Raw genomic sequence first — 19,069 nt, 5'->3', positions numbered from 1 at the left:
TTGCCAGTTCGTTACTGTGCTAGGTCTGGTATCGCTGCCACCCCTACTATTAGCATCTTTATTCTTGAAATATAGTTTTTTTTGTGCGGCGCTACTGAACCACGAAATAGAGGTTCGGTCTTAAAATGCATTGCAGATGGCAATTTGATGCTGCAGAAGAATTCTGTGCTAAGTAACAATAAGTGAAGAACTACTAAGCCATCGTGACGCTGAAATCATGCATATAACTGGAAAATGCAGATCACGATAAAAATTATGTATAACACAGTAAGATCCGAAGACTCATGCATGCTGTTGACAAAGAGTAGTTACGGATACCTTCAAAATCACCATAAAAGCATAAAAAACATAAGCGAAAGAAGTAATGTGTGGAGAGGCTAACGTCGGTGCTCGAAGATAGAAATGAACTGTAGTTTGCGCACACCACAATTACATTGCTCACTTTCAAGCAGTTATATTTTGCAGGAGTTTTTTTTTTTGTTGTTGTTCCGTGATTGCACCGTTAAAATAAAAGCAAGGCTGAAACAAAATAACGCGAAAAAATAAAGAACAAACGGCATTCATTAAATTTTACTAGTATGAAAATTTTCCACTATGCTATGCTTTGTTGGCGAGTGATGCACAATTACAATGCGTTCCGCCACCGACTTTCTGCCACCTAAAAGGTTTCACTTTAAACTGAAGCCATAAAAGTGCTCATAACAGCAGGCAGCACCTGATAGCGATGCTGGGCGCACTGTTTAGCGAAAGCCTCTTGCTAGAGATACTTACAGATGAATTTTTTAAATCAACCTCTTGTTGTTGTGGTAAGAGCACTGAAGATAAGTCAGAGGGTAAGACTCGAAATCATTGTAAGAAATTGAACGCATGCTGAATGATTCGGGTGCGTTTTCCGACCACGGCTGTCATATTTTGGCGGGAATAATATGCAAGATTCCCATTTAAAATGTACCTGCTATTCATGTTTGGCCTTCGGTGCATGCTACGCCATAGCGTTTCAAAATATTGAAACACATGGTGTCGAAAGGTGGGGAGGATGGGTGGATAGATGGATGGATGAATGAACTTTATTAGGTCCTTTTGACGTTGCGGGCCTCTCCCACGTCGCACCAGAAACAACAAGACTCTCTGCTGCGTCGCGGGTGCGTTGAACTGCCCAAAACTGTTGTTTGAGCTCGAAGTTTGTAATAACAGCCCTCTATTTGGACGGTGTAATGACTTCCTCACAGCATATCGCAGGCCATCGCCATAGCCTATATGTTCCAAGTTGGCTATATCGTCGCAAAAGCAACACGTGTTAGGGTATATTTCGGAAAAACTTTTGTCCCATAGCACGGGGTTAGAGTACGCCCCGACCTGAAGAAGCCTGAGTGTCACAACCTGTGGTCTGCTTAGTCTTCTGTGTGGTGGAGGGTATTGGCTGCGAGATCGAGCAGAGTCGCCGCCTCATGGCAACTGGCCGAAACGGTGAAGTGTGGATTGCTCCTTGCATCGTCTGCTAGCCACGTCGTGTTTCTATTTTCGCTTACGTCATGCACGTCCTCAAAGTGTGGTTTGGTCATGTCAGCGCGAGTGTAACTGTTTCTAGGCATGCCTGAAACGACGCACGAAAGCACTTGATCTTGCTCGACTGGTAGTGCATCCTAATAAGACCCGTGAGTGCAACTTTCCAGAGTGCTGTTTAATCTCATCGCACCCTCAATTCCCCAGTATAATTTCAGATTGGGTGCCGCTTTCTGTTTCAAGCACACCAAAAAATGTTCTTGGCATTCTCCCAAACATGAGGAGTATTAAACGCTTTGTGAATGCAGCGTTATAAAGTGATTCGATTGTAAAAAATTAGGCTTTAGCCCATGCAGTTGCGCGGTCTTCGTAGGTAGGTGTACAACTATGACACTGTAGTTTATCGTTCACGCGAGGAGCCTTAGTTGTGTATATCTAGCCATGGTACCGCTGCATAAAAATATTACTATCACACAAATTGTGAGACTTCGCTACTTTTACTGTACTTCAAACAGAGTTACCGTGCGCAAGTGTATGCTGCGATTTAGGAACATTCAAAAGAGCCCAGACGTTGAAAATTAGTTCAGACGGCATGCCTTATTTATAGAGTCCTACAATTTAACAGGAAATTTTATGTTTTTACGTTACATTTTGCATTTGCGTGCATTGTTAGTGACCAACAGAAGCAAGCCAATATTTTTGTTTAAAAAACATGCTTCCTTCATTAACCAGGGCTTTATTGTAGCACGGTGATGCACGTGATCCATTGATGAAAGCTTTCATTTGAACTCTTATACAAGATTTTTACTGGTACAAGAACATGTGTGTGCATGTGGTCAACGTAGTGTAGACTGTGTAGCGCAAGGCGCCGTCAGCTACTAAGCTTTCCTGACTAGACTTATTATCGACCGTCCCAAAATTCATGGTGAACAGAATGATATAAAAAAATATTATGCCTATAGGGAACCCGCGCTTGAGTTTCCACTTTCACCCTGGCGGTGAGAGCACGCACTTTTCACCTGCTCCCGCACACAGAGTGGCCGCTGGAAGTGGCGGTGCGTGCGCGCATCGCCATGAGAAAACAAGAGGGTGCTGGCAACACTATTGCGGATTCAAGTTCAACATTATATAAAAAGAGGGAGGATGTATAGAGAAAGGGAGGACGTAGAAAGAGGAGGTGGTGTTGCATCCAAGCGGTAAGGCGAGCAAAATTCTGCTCTCGCTCTCCTGTCTAGCGCTTGCGGGTGCGTTCCTAAACCAAACGGCGCGTGTCTGCTATATTTATTTCACAGTGAATACAGCCACCAATGGAAATAAGGGCCAAACACGCGAGTTTAAACGACGTTTTGCGGGAAATGAAACGAGTGTATTATGCAGCATACTGCGTATGTAAACTTTTTTTTATCTGGCTCGCGGAGCGTTGAGTCGTGCACTTCAGGACGATCAAAGTTTTCATGCGTCCATTCATCTGACCACCACCAGCAAACTTAATTTGATGTCATCGCGTGAAGCGTATTATACGATAGGCCGGTAATCTTTTTTTTTTTTGTGCAAAGAGTTGCGTGTAAAGGAAAGCTGCTTGGTCCACAAGACTTGTGCGGGGCCATGTTCATCTACGCCTCTAAGTTGTCATGAAAGATACTCTCGCGGTGAAACTCCATGCCGAGGTGCTTCTGTTTAGCCTAATTGATGCAAAAGACAGGGTTCCTGTTATGAATAAAGCAGCCGACTACTCGAAGCTTAGCTTTCTGGAGTCAGCTGACGCGGTAAGCGTCTTTTTTTTTCGCTGGCAGCCATAACTAACATCAAAATTTATGTCTTGCTAGAGAGATATCAAATTTATTTGGTCTATATTCATTGTTTAGTTTAACCAACACACAGTTTCAGCTTTTCCGCTTGCCCTTGTCGGCCTAAATTGAAGGCGTTTGTTCGACATCAATAATTGCTAGGCTTTCATGTGCCAAACAACATATAATTTTGAGGTACAATGTAGTGTGCGTATTAAGATACCAGCCACCTGGGGTTCTCCGACGTGCAGATATACCTTGGTTCACCGGTGTTCTTTTTATAATTCACCCCCATCGATGTGCAGCCACCATGTTCATTAATCACGCGCCCTCAAGAATAGCAGCGCGTCGCCACACGTGCTATGCTGCCATGGTGGTTGCTTGATCAACGTTTCTGGGCAGACATAACGCCGACAGAGCGTACAAGCGATGGCAGAAAAAAATGACGCAGATAACACTTACACAGCTTTTGTTTTTGCTTTTGTTTACTGCAGACGTCGGCAGCGTGGTGTCGTCGCAGCACAGACTCATCAATAGGGACATGTCAGCCAGCACAAGCATTAGCCTAAAACCCAGCAGCAACCTTATAATGAGGACGAGACAGCTGCAATCACGGCACAGCACTATCCCTTCAATATTATATGCATAGATGCAGTACACTTTGCAGGGCTTCTCTAAGTTTTTTAGTGCTTTTTATGCTAGAGTAGCCTTCGGAAAATGTTATTTTTTAACAACAGTGAAGTATTGCTGAAGCAATGGCTTTTCGAGATGCTTGCTCCAAAATAAAGCACGGCAGAGGCGCATGCGCGTGCTTTCAGAGTGGTACACTGTGGGCGCTCGTCTAGGCGCGAGCAGCTGATTTGTGGATGCTACCTCTAAGCTGCCCACAATTAAGCAGATTGACGTATACACTGAATCCTTAGTTGCTATTAAGGAGCTCAAGAAAGTACACAAGGCGATGGAGATCTGCGAGGCAATTCATAAGCTGATCCATAATACGGCTACTTGCGTAAAAGTACATTGGATTCAAGGCCATGCTGCGAACCCACACAACAATGCTGCTGACCAGCAGGCGCACTGCCCTCCAGACATAGACCTTCCAGCCATTCCCCTTCAACCTCAGCCCCTAAACTTACTCCATACCCGTAAAAATGTTCTCCGGCAGAATACACGTGCTCTCATTCCACCGTGTGTCTGCTCTCTCCCCCCTCACCTTACTTGGGCGAAGGAAGTTGTGCTTAGGAGGCTTCGGGTATGGGTGGCCCTCACACCAGCCGTTATATCGTCATGTAACTGGTCATATTTACGAGTTAGTGATACGTGTCCGTATTGTCCCACTCATGCGATGCAAGAAGATACATACCACCTTTTATGAACATGTAAAGGGTTGCAGCCAGAATGCTCCCGTCACCTCGCTCAAGCCGGCCTTCGCTACAGCCACACAGCCAGTTACATCCGCTGGATACATAAAAACAATTGCACAAGACACTACTACGTCACTTCATTAAGTACATCAGCCTAACAGCACACATTTAACACAGAAATATTATGCCTTAAAGGCAAGTCTTTGTCGCCATAAAAAAAAAGCTGAGTTGTGTCGCGACTCTCTGCCAGGTACTCTTTTTCGCGCCACCTATCAAGCGCTGGTCTCCCATAAGGTACCAACGGTGGTACTGAAAGAATTTCACAAATATTCTGGCTTTCTACGATGTTTCTAACTCTCTTTTTTAGGTATGCTGATGACAAAGATGTGAATAAGTCGTTCAGTGATGCTACAGCAGTTTGTAGCTGGCGGAACACAACCTAACCACGTAAAACAACACTGAAATGGTGAGATCTGGTGCGAAAGCGTGTAGAGTCACCAAGGCAGAGCATCCCTGTGAAAGGCAGAATGCACTTTACTTGCGGGCTATTTTAACGTTGTATCGGCGTCGTTCACAAATTCACGTCATTGTATAGGTGTCGTGCGTCGTGCACAAAGACACAGCGGAGTATCAACTGAGACGTTTATTCTTCTTCGTGTGCACCTGTGAGTACGTTTCATGTTCATTTATGTGTGAGAAACGCGGGGAACGTTTCTATCTCCTTGCCATTGTGCACGCGGCCTTCGAATTTCTCGCTATCGCGTTCACTCCTTCGCCTTTGCTCAAAGCTGTGACTTCTTTAAACACTGTTGGTGCAACTGCTACAAGCACTTACAGGGTACCAACTACACCATAAATATTCGTAATTTTCTTGTAGAAGGTCCTAATTCACTGTGCTGATTGATTGATCGATATGTGGGGTTTAACGTCCCAAAACCACCATATGAATATGAGAGACGCCGTAGTGGAGGGCTCCGGAAATTTCGACCACCTGGGGTTCTTTAACGTGCACCCAAAGCTGAGCACACGGGCCTACAACATTTCCGCCTCCCACGGAAATCCAGCCGCTGCAGCCGGAATTCGAGCCCGCGACCTGCGGGTATGCAGCTGAGTACCTTAGCCAATAGGCCACCACGTTGGGGCTAGTTCACTATGCTATCCTTCGTCATTCTTCGGAAAAGCATGGTATTTGCTATACACTTGAAAGAAATTTTGTGCGAACTTTTTATGCGTTGGCTGATGACGATGAAGAAATATGCTTTAACTGGGTATGCCCCACATTTAATAGCGCAGGAGGAGGAAAATACACTTTATTGTAAGAAACTCATAGTATTGAATTTTTTCACCAGCATCAAGCCTGCTTATGGCCAGTTTGCAAATAAGTTCCAACCACCAATGTAGCTTAGAATAAGAATATTGGGCTGATACACAGGAAACCTGGGTTCGAATACCCTTGTGTCCTTAAAGTGGTTTCTTTACTCAATATGTTTCTTATTGCGTGTGATAGTGGTTACCCACACCAGTGGTGGCGGACAACTAAGTCGCACACACGACCTGTGTTGTGATTTCATGACGGCTTTCACTGGGAAAAGTTGGCAGTACAGGAGGAGGAAGAAAGTTTAAGCGGAAAGACAGGGAGGTGAGCCAGTTCTTAGACCGGCTGACTACCCTGTGCTAGGGAAAGGGGTGAGGGGAATGAAAGATGTTAAAAAGAAATGTTGCGAAGAGAGGGAGAAATTACAAAAAAAAATTGCGACAGAGGAAAGGCAACATCAAAGAGTATAAGACACTAAAGTCTGTCTCTGAGGCCAGTTGCCCGCAAAAAGCGCAGCAAAGCTTTCAAAGCCTTCTGGGCTGAGGATGGGCTCGGCCAATGGCCCAGAATCCTGTGTTCCGACAAAGGCCGATCGTCTAGGCTATCCACAGCTGCACTGAGTCCTTGTCTTTGCGCGTTGAAATGGGTGCACTCACACAGAAGGTGCGCGATGGTTTCTTCGCAACTGCAGTAAGTGCATGTAGGAGAGCTGGCCATCCCAATGAGATAAGAGTATGCGTTCGTGAAGGCCACTCCAAGCCACAGGCGGCATAGAAGGGTCTCCTCAGCTCGAGATATCCTTGGGGGAAGACGAAGCTGCAGATCGGCATCCAAGTTATGCAGGCGCGCGTTTGTGAAGTCTGTTGAGTTTCAATGTACCAGTGTGAGGTCATGTGCAAGCAAACGAAGTCTTGTCGCTGCGTCGGTTATTGAGAACGGGATGGCTGTGTATTGGGTACCATCGTGTGCAGATCTAGCGGCCTCATCTGCGCGGTCATTGCCATATATACCGCAATGACCTGGTATCCACTGATACACTATGCTGTGCTGTTTTTCGGTTGCTTGGTGATGAAGAAGCCTTATTTCAGCTACTAACTGTTCAATAGGTCTATGGCGAAAGGGTGATATAAGACATTGAAGAGATGCCTTCGAGTCCGAGAAGGCGGACCAAATTCCCGAAGGTTCTTTCACTATAAACTCCGGAGCTGCACGAATGTTGGCAGTACAGGCTTCGGTATAGGCCTATGGCCATCTAAAGAACGATAACCAACATTATAAATGCCCAGTAGTGTGGTATAGGGTTGTCTAGCGCTTGTGTGGAGGTTGTAGTACTAGCGGGGCCAAGGTTTTGCTATTCTCATTTTGAAGAAATCAAATCTTGTAATAAATTAGCGTATACTGATGTCAGGCGAACTTTCTGCATTCTAAAAATAGTACGAAGCGCTGTAAAGATCTACCTCTGATGACGAAATATGATACCTCAAGAATTTCAGCGTTTAAATTGAGAAACTAAATACATAGTGAAATGTTTTCCTGAAAAGACCAACCATCGAATGCCATTGATGCTATAGCTCCTTCAAAGCGTATACTCACCCGAAACATACAGCTCGAAGCAGTAGAATTTAGGTATATATTAGGACACTAATTTTCACTTTGTATATAGCTGCAACATGGTGTCACCCCACTGACCTGCATTTTAAACCATGGTAGGCTTATAGTTTACGACTTATACGTGTTGGAGACTGTACAGAACTGCTGCATAAGGCAGATAAGACTCCTGTATACATCTTGCTGCACTTTCAGGAATACATTTTCTTATTCATCCCACTGGGCAATTTCGATATGTTTAGAAAGACTGTTCATGAGGTGAGGATGAAAAAGTATGGGACAAAGCTTGCCTTACAGGGGGTACCAATGGGACCATATATGGCTATAGGTCACTTCGTGTCACCAAAATTGAAGGAAACTGCTGGACTGCAACAAATGTTTTCTGACCACATTGTACAAATATTGTTTTCGTTTTAGGGGCGAAGCTCCTTAGGGCGTGGGCTGTGCGTCCCCTGTATGTAGCCACCTCTCGTTTAGTTCTTGCAGTGTTCACTAGATGGCGGTAGCGTCCCTTGTATGTAGCCACCTCTCGTTTAGTTCTTGCAGTGTTCAATAGATGGCGGTACTTGTATTTGATGATGAAAAGATGCAAGATGTTATAAACTAGACGGCGGCACTTGTAGTTGATGATGAAAGATGCGAGATGTTATAAAATAGGAATGATGTCACATATGGCAGGTGTCATTGGTGGAAGGCAATCGTTCGATTTAGTGCAGCGACGTACGCTAGGGGGGAGCATTGTAATAAAATCGAGTGGGCAAAATGTACGGAAGATTCATGGTTTACCAGGTTTTCCTCCAGAGCTTCGCCCACTCATCATCATTCACTTCGTGGATATGGCGGCATTTTTTTCACACCACCTGGGTGAGGGCAACTTTTCTGGCAGCGGCTGCTTTGAAAGAGCTTGGCGACACTTTTAGGACAGCCTTATTTAGCGCCGAAACGCGTGTAGCTATGATTACTGAGAATAATTCAACAAGAATGATGAAAATGAGTGCACGGAATGTGAAGTTAACGGTCCACAATGTTCGCAACTCGAGCAGATGGTGATGAGAAACGTTCTCTTTCACTTTTTCACTTGCCTGCGGACGTCAAAGGTCGCTTCCAATCACAGCGCGCCACTCATGAAGACATCCTGGAAATATCACCTCATGGTAGCTTTTACACAATATCTCGCTATCCCTCTTTTTGGCAACCACCGTTAGCATTGTCACTACGACCCACGTGCGTCGGGTAGCAGACGCTTCCACGGTCACACTGTGTAAGATACACACGTAGGCTTTGGGCGGGGTTACTTCACGGCTGGCATGCAAGGCGCGTTTTACGGCAGCACAGGCTCCCACCGCCTGTTGAACTTTTGGCACGGTCAAAAAGTGGCATGCGTTTCCACCTTTAGTTGCCGGCTTACCAGAGCTTCGTTCACAGCCTAAGTGTTGTATTCATTGTACTGAAAAAAAAACATCATTTCGAAAGAAGAACGACTTTTTCCTGAGAAAGTATGAAAAGGATTTGGCTTTTGTTAGCATTCATTCATATGGCCTAGCTACCACCATATGAATATTGAATGCTATTTGTCGCGTCAAGCCAATAAAAAACGAACGGTGTTTGTCGTCACGTCCACAACGTCACTTCCCATGACGAAAATAGCCAATGAGTGTCACCGTAGTCTGAATTTAGGGTAGCTTGTCCTGTGAACTAAAATTATAACAGCAACGATTTCAACGTTGCCATGTGCCAAACAATATTGGTGCGTTCCACAGCATCAGAAGGACCGATAAAATTAGCTGCTAAGATAGTGTCGCATTGCCCCTTTAAGCTTCCTTCACTTGCTGCATGCCCCGACGCGGTGGTCTAGTGGCTAAGGTACTCGGCTGCTTACCAGCAGCTCACGGGATCGAATTCGGGTGGTGGTGGCTGCATTTCCGATGGAGGCGCAATTGTTGTAGGCCCGTGTTCTCAAATTTGGGTGCACGTTAAGGAACCCCAGCTAATAGAAATTTTCGGAACCCTCCACTACGACGTCTCTCATAATGATATCGTGTTTTTTGAGACGTTAAACCCCACAAATCAATCAATCACTTTCTGCTTTTAAAACAAAAAAGTGCTTTATGAAAGGGACCACGATGAATTGACTGATGTCATTTACACCACGGATACAGATACCAATAATACGAGAGTGAGATCTGAATAAGGCGTCTGATCGGGCAATTGAACCTCCAGCATCTATCTTATTGCACATAGCAGTCCTAAGGCGTCTGATCGGGCAATTGAACCTCCAGCATCTATCTTATTGAACATAGCAGTCAAATTGATGAACCACTATGCCACAACGCAAGTAAGCTTAGGCGCAAAAATTCCAGCAACATTTTCTTTCCTCGCGCACCGTGCTGCATGACAATGTCATCTCCGGCTTTTTCCAGCACATTTCAGACCGTTTCACAAGCTCCACATACACCAAATTTGGTATTACGTGATGAGAACAGACGAGGAAGGCAAGTTACACGTCAAATATAATAATCACGACATGTGTGTTGTGTAAAAAATGACTACATATCACGCTCATAGCATGCTGTATGCAGTTTTGCTAGCTTCACATATACCAAACTTGGTATTACATGATGCGAACGGACTAAGAAAGTAAATGACACGTTTAAACATGATATTGATGACATGCGTGTCACCTGCCGGAAAAGACAGTCGAAGAACTTCAGCAGTATCAAAGAAGCAACAATCTTGAGATAAAAGGTGTACCAGATGAACTTGACTCAACTGCCGTTGTGAAAAAGATATTCATATGGGGGGTTTAACGTCTCAAAACCACCATTTGATTATGAGAGACGCCGTAGTGGAGGGCTCCGGAAATTTTGACCACCTGGGGTTCTTTAACGTGCACCCAAATCTGAGCACATGGGCCTACAACATTTCCGCCTCCTTCAGAAATGCAGCCGCCGAAGCCTGAAATCGAACCCGCGACCTGCGGGTCAGCAGCCGAGTACCTTAGCCACTAGACCACCGCGGCGGGGCTCGTGAAAAAGATAGGCGAGCTCGTTGGAGAGCCAATATCTGCTACTGACATCGGCATCTGTCACAGGGTGTCGACGGCAAAAAGGAATGAATGGAATATTGTTGCCCGGCTTATCTCACACAACAAGCGCAATGCGCTGCTCGCAAAAGCAAAAAAAAAAAGAGGATCGTCTCCCCTCACTTCGATTACGAAGGCACGAAAAGTGTCATCTATGTCAACGAGCACTTAACGCGGCAGAACAAGCAGCTTCTTGGTTCCGCTATAGCAAAAAATAAATCTGCAAAGTGGAAATTCGTATGGTCTAGTGGAGAAAAAATTCTTGCGCACAAAGATGAAACATCTGATGTATTCCGAATAACAAGAGTTCTTGATTTGGACCTCATTAAGTAAAAGATGGTGAAGAGAAAAACTTTCTGCCCGATATGAATTTTTGTGAGTTCACAATGTCGACTCTACAAACAACAATTCCTATAATAAATAAAAGCTCTTTTACCGTACTGCACCAAAGTATAAGAAGTATTAGGAACAAAAACGAAGATTTTGGTGTATTTATGAGTACTCTTCACGTGGACATTGATGCAATATTGTTTACAATTACATGGCTGTGTAATAGGGATATTTCTCCCGTGTTTACAAATTATAATGTAACGCGCCTAGATCGCACAGGAAGGGGTGGAGGGTTGGCGATATACCTCTAGCAGCGCTATTCCTTTCAAACGCTCGATGATCTGTCTGTGAGTTGCGGTGACATAAAGTGCCTAGCAATTAAAACAAATCATTTAAATTGCGGTAGTATACAGGCCCCCAACTGGATATAAGCGACATTTTCTCAGTCACTTGGAACAAGGTTTGCATTGTTTTAATGAAATAAAAAAAACATTTTTTATTATGGGTGACGTAAATATCAATATGATAAGTGAAGACGTGTATGCACTTGATTTAAAAAACCTTTTATCATCATATGGAGCTCAAAATGCCATTTTAGATTCTACCCGTATTACTACCACTATAGCTCCACGTCACTGGACGTATGTATAACCAGCCTAAATAGTAGCGATTATACTGCATGCACAATATGCATAGACCTAAGTGATCACCAACCTATTTATATTTCTACAGAAAGCCTGTTGTGTAAAAATAAGCGCCCAAATGTCTCTGGGTTTAGGTGTATCAATGATCATTCTCTGCTTAAATTTGCTGATTTGATTGAACAGAGAGACTGGTCACCTGTGTATGTGCAATGCAATCCAGATAGCGCATATGATACTTTCATAGCTATCTTCCTAGAGTGCTACAATACTGCTTTTCCAATACAACAAATCAGGACACGAAAGGCTAAGATTAGAAAAGCGTGAATCACGAAGACCTTTTAAAGCGCATCAAACACAAAAATACGCTTTTTCACAGATTTCTTGCTGCTAGAGATGTTGAAATACTGTGCAAATTCAAGCGATTCCGTAACAAGCTAAATAGTGACACTAGAAGGGCTAAACTTGACTATTACGAAGCCATCTTCTCGCGCATAAATTGAGAACCAGCAAAAATATGGAAGCAAGTAAATTCTTTAACTGGAAGAACAATAGCATCAAGTACACCTAAGCAAGTAAAAGCTGGTGATATCATTCTGGAGGGCACAGAATTGGCGAATGCATTCAACCAATACTTTGTAAATGTGGCTGTGAGTGATGAAGAGGCCACGCAATATAACGAGGCAAATGTTTCGCTGAATTTTCTCGTACTACACAAAGTATTGCCAGATGAAGTCTACCGGTATATAAAAGAACTAAAAACGAACGTTGCAATGGTTATGATGACGTAAAGGCAGCTCCAGTTAAGGTCGTCGTCTCTGTACTTAGCCCTGTATTGGCATATATTATAAGTTATTCCTTTTTGACGGCAAGCTTCCCGAAAAAACTTAACGTGACCAAGGTTACACCCATCCATTAAGGTGGCAACACCCGTGACTTAACTAACTATCGTCCGATATCTCTATCTGTGTTACCTGTATTCTAAAAAAAATATGAGAAATGTATAAATACACGCCAAATGAAATATTTTGAGAAATATAATATCTTATCACCGCATCAATATGGATTTCGCAAAAATAAGACCACGGGAGAGGCACTAATTTGCGCAAAAAGTCGCATAATTGAAAACAATAAAGGTAAAATGTACACGCTTTGGAGTCTTTCTTGATTTGCGCAAAGCATTCGATTCGGTTGATTATGAAACTTTACTGCTGAAATTAAGCCGCTATGGTATTCGCGGAGTAGTCTCCGACTTATTTAAAAGCTATTTATCATCGAAATATCTATTTGTTAGCATAGACAGTGAAAGGTCCAAATATTTAAACATAAAAAAGGAGTTCTTCAGGGCTCCATTTCAGGCCTCGTGCTTTTTTCTTTTACATATAAATTATATTACAGAGATTCAGTACACACCCGAAATTAAAATGTTCGCTGAAGAAACTAGTATATTTTTTACAGGCTCTACCCTTCAGGAAGTAGAAGCTTCAACAAATCTGTACCTCTCGAAACTCTGAAGATGGCTAACAAAAAACAAATTAAAATTCAACTCACAGAAAAACAAATTTATTATGTTCAGACCTATAAACAAGCAGATGAACGATAATATAGTCATTTCGTTCAGCGATCATCCACTAGAACAAGTCAGTACACAAAAATTTCTTGGAGTTTGGTTTCACGAGCACCTGTCACGAATGCCTCACGTTAATTGTCTCTTAACAGATCTAGCTTTTTTGGGTGTTTGAGTAAAATCGCTTTCCTCCTCTCCTCATGGTTATTTAAATTGCTCTATTAGAGCTTGTTCCACTCCAAACTTTTATATGGAATGTTGGTATGGGGAACAACAACTAAGAGTAATTATGATAGATTAACAGTCTTACAGGAGCGCGTGCTTCCTATCATACAAAAATATAAAGGTCATTCCAGGGACCTAGACACTGAAACACTTTTTCTCAAACACGAAATTCTGCCTGTTAGAAAAGTTCATAACTTTAAACTGATGCAACATATTCATAAACATAAACTACAGGATTCCTACCCACTAACTATATCAACTAAATACGGCTTTGGATAATTTCCCCGCAAAACTAAGAAAACACGCACGAATCACGGAAAGCAGGACGTTGATTAAAAAGTTATTCAGTTGCTAAACCTTCACGAATTGAATATATATTTTACACTGAAGTCTAAACCGTTTAAATTTCATCGTAAATCACTTCTTTTTTTGACTGACGTCATTGTATATCCATAGTTATTTACACGTAACCGTAGCCCCACCGCGGTGGTCTAGTGGCTAAGGTACTCGGCTGCTGACCCGCAGGGCGCGGGTTTGAATCCCAGCTGCGGCGGCTGCATTTCCGATGGAGGCGGAAATGTTGTAGGCCCGTGTGCTCAGATTTGGGTGCACGTTAAAAAACCCAGGAGGTATAAATTTCCGGAGCCCTCCACTATGACGTCTCTCATAACAATATAGTGGTTTTCGGACGTTAAACCCCACATATCAATCAACACGTAACCGCAATGGTACGCCCTCTTTGTATACAGTCTTGTGATTGTTCACTGTGATTGTAAAATGGGATTTGTTCCAACAATCTGTGGAACGAAGCGTATTTTTAAATGTGTGCTTCTATTTGTATATGCCAAAAATGCATGTTCTGAATGTTTGATTATTTTGATTATATAAAAGAAATATATTATGGCATGCCAGTATTTTCTACCAATGAAATATGTAACCGATGTATACAGTTGTATGTTGCTGATGTGTAAATGTATATGTCACTGATGCAGACTGTTTTTGGTTAATAGGTGGTAAGACCTCGTCAGGCCTTTAGCCTTTAGTCTTTGCCTGCCGCAGGAAAAAATTCTGTATTTTTCTTCTCCTGCAAATAAACAATGTTGAATTTTGAGTGAGTGTCACGTTAGAACTTGACTACATGCCACACTCACGATGCGCACGTGGCAGTTTCACTCGCTTCAGAAGTACCAAGTTCGCTATCATGTGACGTGAAAGACGACGAAGGTCAATGACATGTTCAAGCATGATAATCATAACAGGTGTGTCATGAAAATAGGACTTCATGCTATGCTCACAGCGTGCTCGTGGCCGTTTCACTAGCTCCAGGTGTACGAAAATTGGTATCACGTGACGTGAATAGATGACAAAAATAAATGAGAGGTCAAAACATAATAATAGTGACAAGTGTGTCATGCAAAACATGACTACATGCTACGCTCATAGCGTGTTCGCGGCCGTTTAGCTAGCTTCACATATACCACATTTGGTATTACGTGGCGTGAATCGACGATGAACCGAAATGTCAGGTGCAAACATAATAAACATGACATCCAAGTGATGTACGAAATGATTTTTGTCCCCCTCATAACGTTGGGCTGATAATAAAGTGAGATATGAACCTTACTAATTTGTCCTTCACATATCATTGATACCCATTGTTCGTGGAATCTGCCCCATTTTTTTACGGTCGATCCCGCTGACCGGTGGCGCCGAAGCCCTTGTTCTTAGCATTGATGTGTCTAGGCTCACGGCTTCCCGAGCAACTAACTCGTAGGTAATATTACCGTCACTGAATTTCAGTGCATAAACCCGATACCGGAGAAACCGATTAACCACAAAACTTTCTTCATTCGGTTTGAACTTCAAATTTCAAGAGCAACCTCTAAAAGGAATATTTTGCTGCATCACGAAGTTTCTCGCTCCTTGGCAACGCGTCCTTTTCGAGAATAGCTTGACGTAATAAGGCCCAAGTTATGAGAGAAAGACTCGAGGAGCTTTAAAACATCAAGCGCATGTCACAGGAGCACGTTCTAAATTAAAAAAAAAAATAGGCGGGGTGAGTTGAACGGTATCCACGCGGATGCTGTACTGAGCCATGTATGCAGTTTTTGTTGGACGTGCAAAAGTAAAGTGTAGATAGATTAAGAAATACTATCGCAGCTTAGCATGTATTAAGCAAGATTCTACAAATCATGCACGGAAGCTGAAAATTTGTAACAAAAGTCTCAGGGCTCAGAACATTGCTTGAAGGGCACTGAGCTGACGTTTACTCTACAGCCTCTGCACTGGAATTGAAAGCCGGGACTTAGCCCTGGATAAATAAAAAAAAAGAGCTCGTGGCTTTATCCCTTTGAAAGCAAAGCTATATGGTTTTGCTTGTGTCCTATATTTTGAGATGCAATGGCAAGACATGTCATCTTGCATGGAGAACTGGATGCCTGTATAAGTGTCATCGGTGCTCAACGAAAAATAAGCGGGGAAAAGAACTCCTATAAGCTATAAGGCCATTCTATTTCTTGTGGAGCTGGATATCGAACCGATCATTTCTTCTTGGTATTCTGTAGGCTTCGCATTGTCGCAGCAGCCGTCAGCAGATATTGAGGCGCTGGCACTCGCTGCTGCCGATATTAAGACGGGAACAAAATTGTATGTTTGTGTGTACGTGTATGTGCGTGCGTGCGTGTGTGTGTGTGTTCAAGTGCCCAAAAATATGAAATAAATACACGGCTTGCATGGGGATCATTCAGGAGCTATGTTCACGGCAGATGTCTACGCTTCATCGTTGACCCCCCCCCCCCCCCTTCAATACTGCGAATCGCATTGCGTGCCACTTCAGTGACCAGGGCAGGTCATACTAACTGACGTTCTTGGCAACTTGTAGCGTTTGCGGTAGTTATTAGATTTCTGGTCAAATTTACATTCGGTTATGCTCTTTAATAAGTAATCGCTAAAGCAACATCGGTATCACACAGAGTTGGCCTGTTTGACGGTATCAAATAGGCCAGTTTGATAGCGTCAAGTAGCATGCGAGGATTTACTCGCCAGCTGCTACAGCTCGTAAAACATCCGCTGCGATGTAACGCCATTCGGCAAAAGAATGTTGCACACCAGCGACACCATGCACAACCCTACACGGTTAAGAGTGGTGCTGCCTTAAACGCTCAAGTCTGATTAGAGATGACGAGTTCGACGAGGATAATAGAGCAGCACAAGGGTGATTCGAGGGCTGGTGGTTCAGTTCCCATCGGCGCCGAGAAGTTTAAAATGAGTTATTTTTTTATATAATTGTTTCACTTCAATGAAAGGCTACCTATTATGTGTTCATGCTATTCTCGGCGCCATTAGCTGATGGTATCATGCGTTTTTTTTTTGTCTGAACAAACAAGGTCCCTTATATCCAATTACTTCTTCTAGCTAAGAATTATACGACCACTTCTCGTGGCTAATACAGTCTTCATTGCCCAAAGGTACAAATTAGTGTTCAGCATTTCTTACAATCTCTTCTTAGTTCTCAAGCTTATGCTCTAAATGTGCGTCCTATCCATCTCCACGTAAATAAATGAATAAAAGCTTTTCCTAATGTACAACATCCAACACCTAATCGCAAAACTTTTTTGAACTATACCTGTGGGAAATAGATCTAGCTCCCCTGTTTATAAACATTGCTACCAGTTAACTTGCTCATTGACAGCTACTAGTCAATACACTCCTACAAATTAACTCAAATAAATGCTCCAGCTTGAGGGACAATATACTTTCAGCGTTATTTACATGTTATATATATATATATATATATATATATATATATATATATATATATATTTATATATATATATAGGCCGGTCCCACGGCCGAAACGTAAAGAAACCTTTCCGTTTTTCGACGTGTGTCTTCTTTTTATTCATATATATATATATATATATATATATATATATATATATATATATATATATATATATATATATATATATATATATATATAGGGTTCAAATAAAGAAGGGGGGTCTAGTATATGTAATAATGATTGAATAAATGTGTCAGTGAGACTTGCATTGATACTTGATCGGCTATACAAACGAAAAAGCGAAATGTCTGATCCACTTATTACTGCGCATTTCTATATTCTTTCACGGGAACATAAAAACAAAAAAAATCGCACCTATCCCCATACGAGTTCTGTTTGCCTTAGAACCTAAGGTGACCGAGCGGAAGACGTCTTAGAGAGTGTTCAAATATTACGTTTTCTTCAGCACCACCGTATGGGCTGCGAAACGGTGAACTAATTTGAATGCAAGTAGAAGAAAAGACCTGTGAACTCATTTCAAAACCACTGCATGCATTTGAACGCCTCATTTTCACCCCTTTGTCGAAGGCGTAAACCTAAAAGACCACGCAAAACAAAAAAGAACGTTGTCACGAAAGAACGCAGCGTCTCCTTGATATAGGTTCAAGCTTTTCATATTTTAGGCAGAAAGTCTTACAGCCACTCCGTATACATCGCGAGTACTTTATTGCCCAAAATGTAGCTATGCCGTGCCGTTTCCAAAACTCAGATTACTCAATTACCAATTTCACACATGATAGCAAAACATGCACAACATCCAGAATTTCAATATCTGGTCGAAATTAAGCGCCTCCTGAATGAATAATTCTGTATTGAAGGTTTGTAATGACTACCTACGTTAAACCAAACCACGAGGGGCCATAATTGAATCAGCAGCCATAGAATTCGGAACGTGGACGTATAGATTAGACCACGTAGCAGGCACTACGAGGAATTCGGCAGACGCATTTCTGTATTGCAAAAGCCCTTTGGATGTGTTGCCGTAAGGCATAGGCGAACTGAAACCTGGCACGTCATAACATGGTACATACGCCACGTGTTTTGAAACTTCCTCCTGTCAGGCGGCCTGCATTGTTTCAAAAGAGAGCTAAGCTATTATATTTTGGAATAATCAACACAGTTCGTCCGCCAGCTCCGTAACGCCACCAACTGTGCCCTTGGATTAATTCGTGGCTCCGCTCCCTTTCAGCGCTACGAAAATATCACGCCCACTTCATCAACTCTCCACGCATGGAGAGTAACGTTCACCAGTTCGATTCTGCTCCCACTGGGAAAGCCCTTTTTTCACACAACCTATATCAGCACTGAAAGAAGCTTTGGTGATAGTGCCAATGTGCTATAAACAGTCATAGTGACGTGAAATAAAAGGCGTAATTTAAATGCAAGCAAAGGTTGGTATATTATCTGTTCATGATTAATAAACTGGCCTCTTTCTGAGACAAATAGCTTGAAATATTAGTACAGAAAAGAAAAGCGATATTTCGCCTAACACGTAGAAACGCAACTCTTAGTAGGTACTATACAGTTTACTGGGAACAATATTCACTGAGGGTGCCTGGAGTAACAACCGTCTTCTTTTCTTTAAATCATGCTTTCTTTAAAGCGCTTGACACCTCTGTGATCAAAGTGCTTGACATCTAGACACCCTGTACATATGCACGTGCCTAAGTTGAAAAAAACCATGGGTAAATCAGTTGTACCCTCCCCCCCCCCTGCCTCCTTAGCTATGGCAGTGAATGTTATCCACTTCAGGGGCTGCGACTTATGCATCAGTTTTTCCAGTGAAGAAAGTCAAAGATATAT

This window comes from Rhipicephalus microplus, chromosome X (genome assembly GCF_043290135.1).
Source record: "Rhipicephalus microplus isolate Deutch F79 chromosome X, USDA_Rmic, whole genome shotgun sequence".
Lineage (NCBI taxonomy): Eukaryota > Metazoa > Arthropoda > Arachnida > Ixodida > Ixodidae > Rhipicephalus > Rhipicephalus microplus.
The sequence above is the reverse complement of the archived record's forward strand: the minus strand, read 5'-3'. Positions refer to the sequence as shown.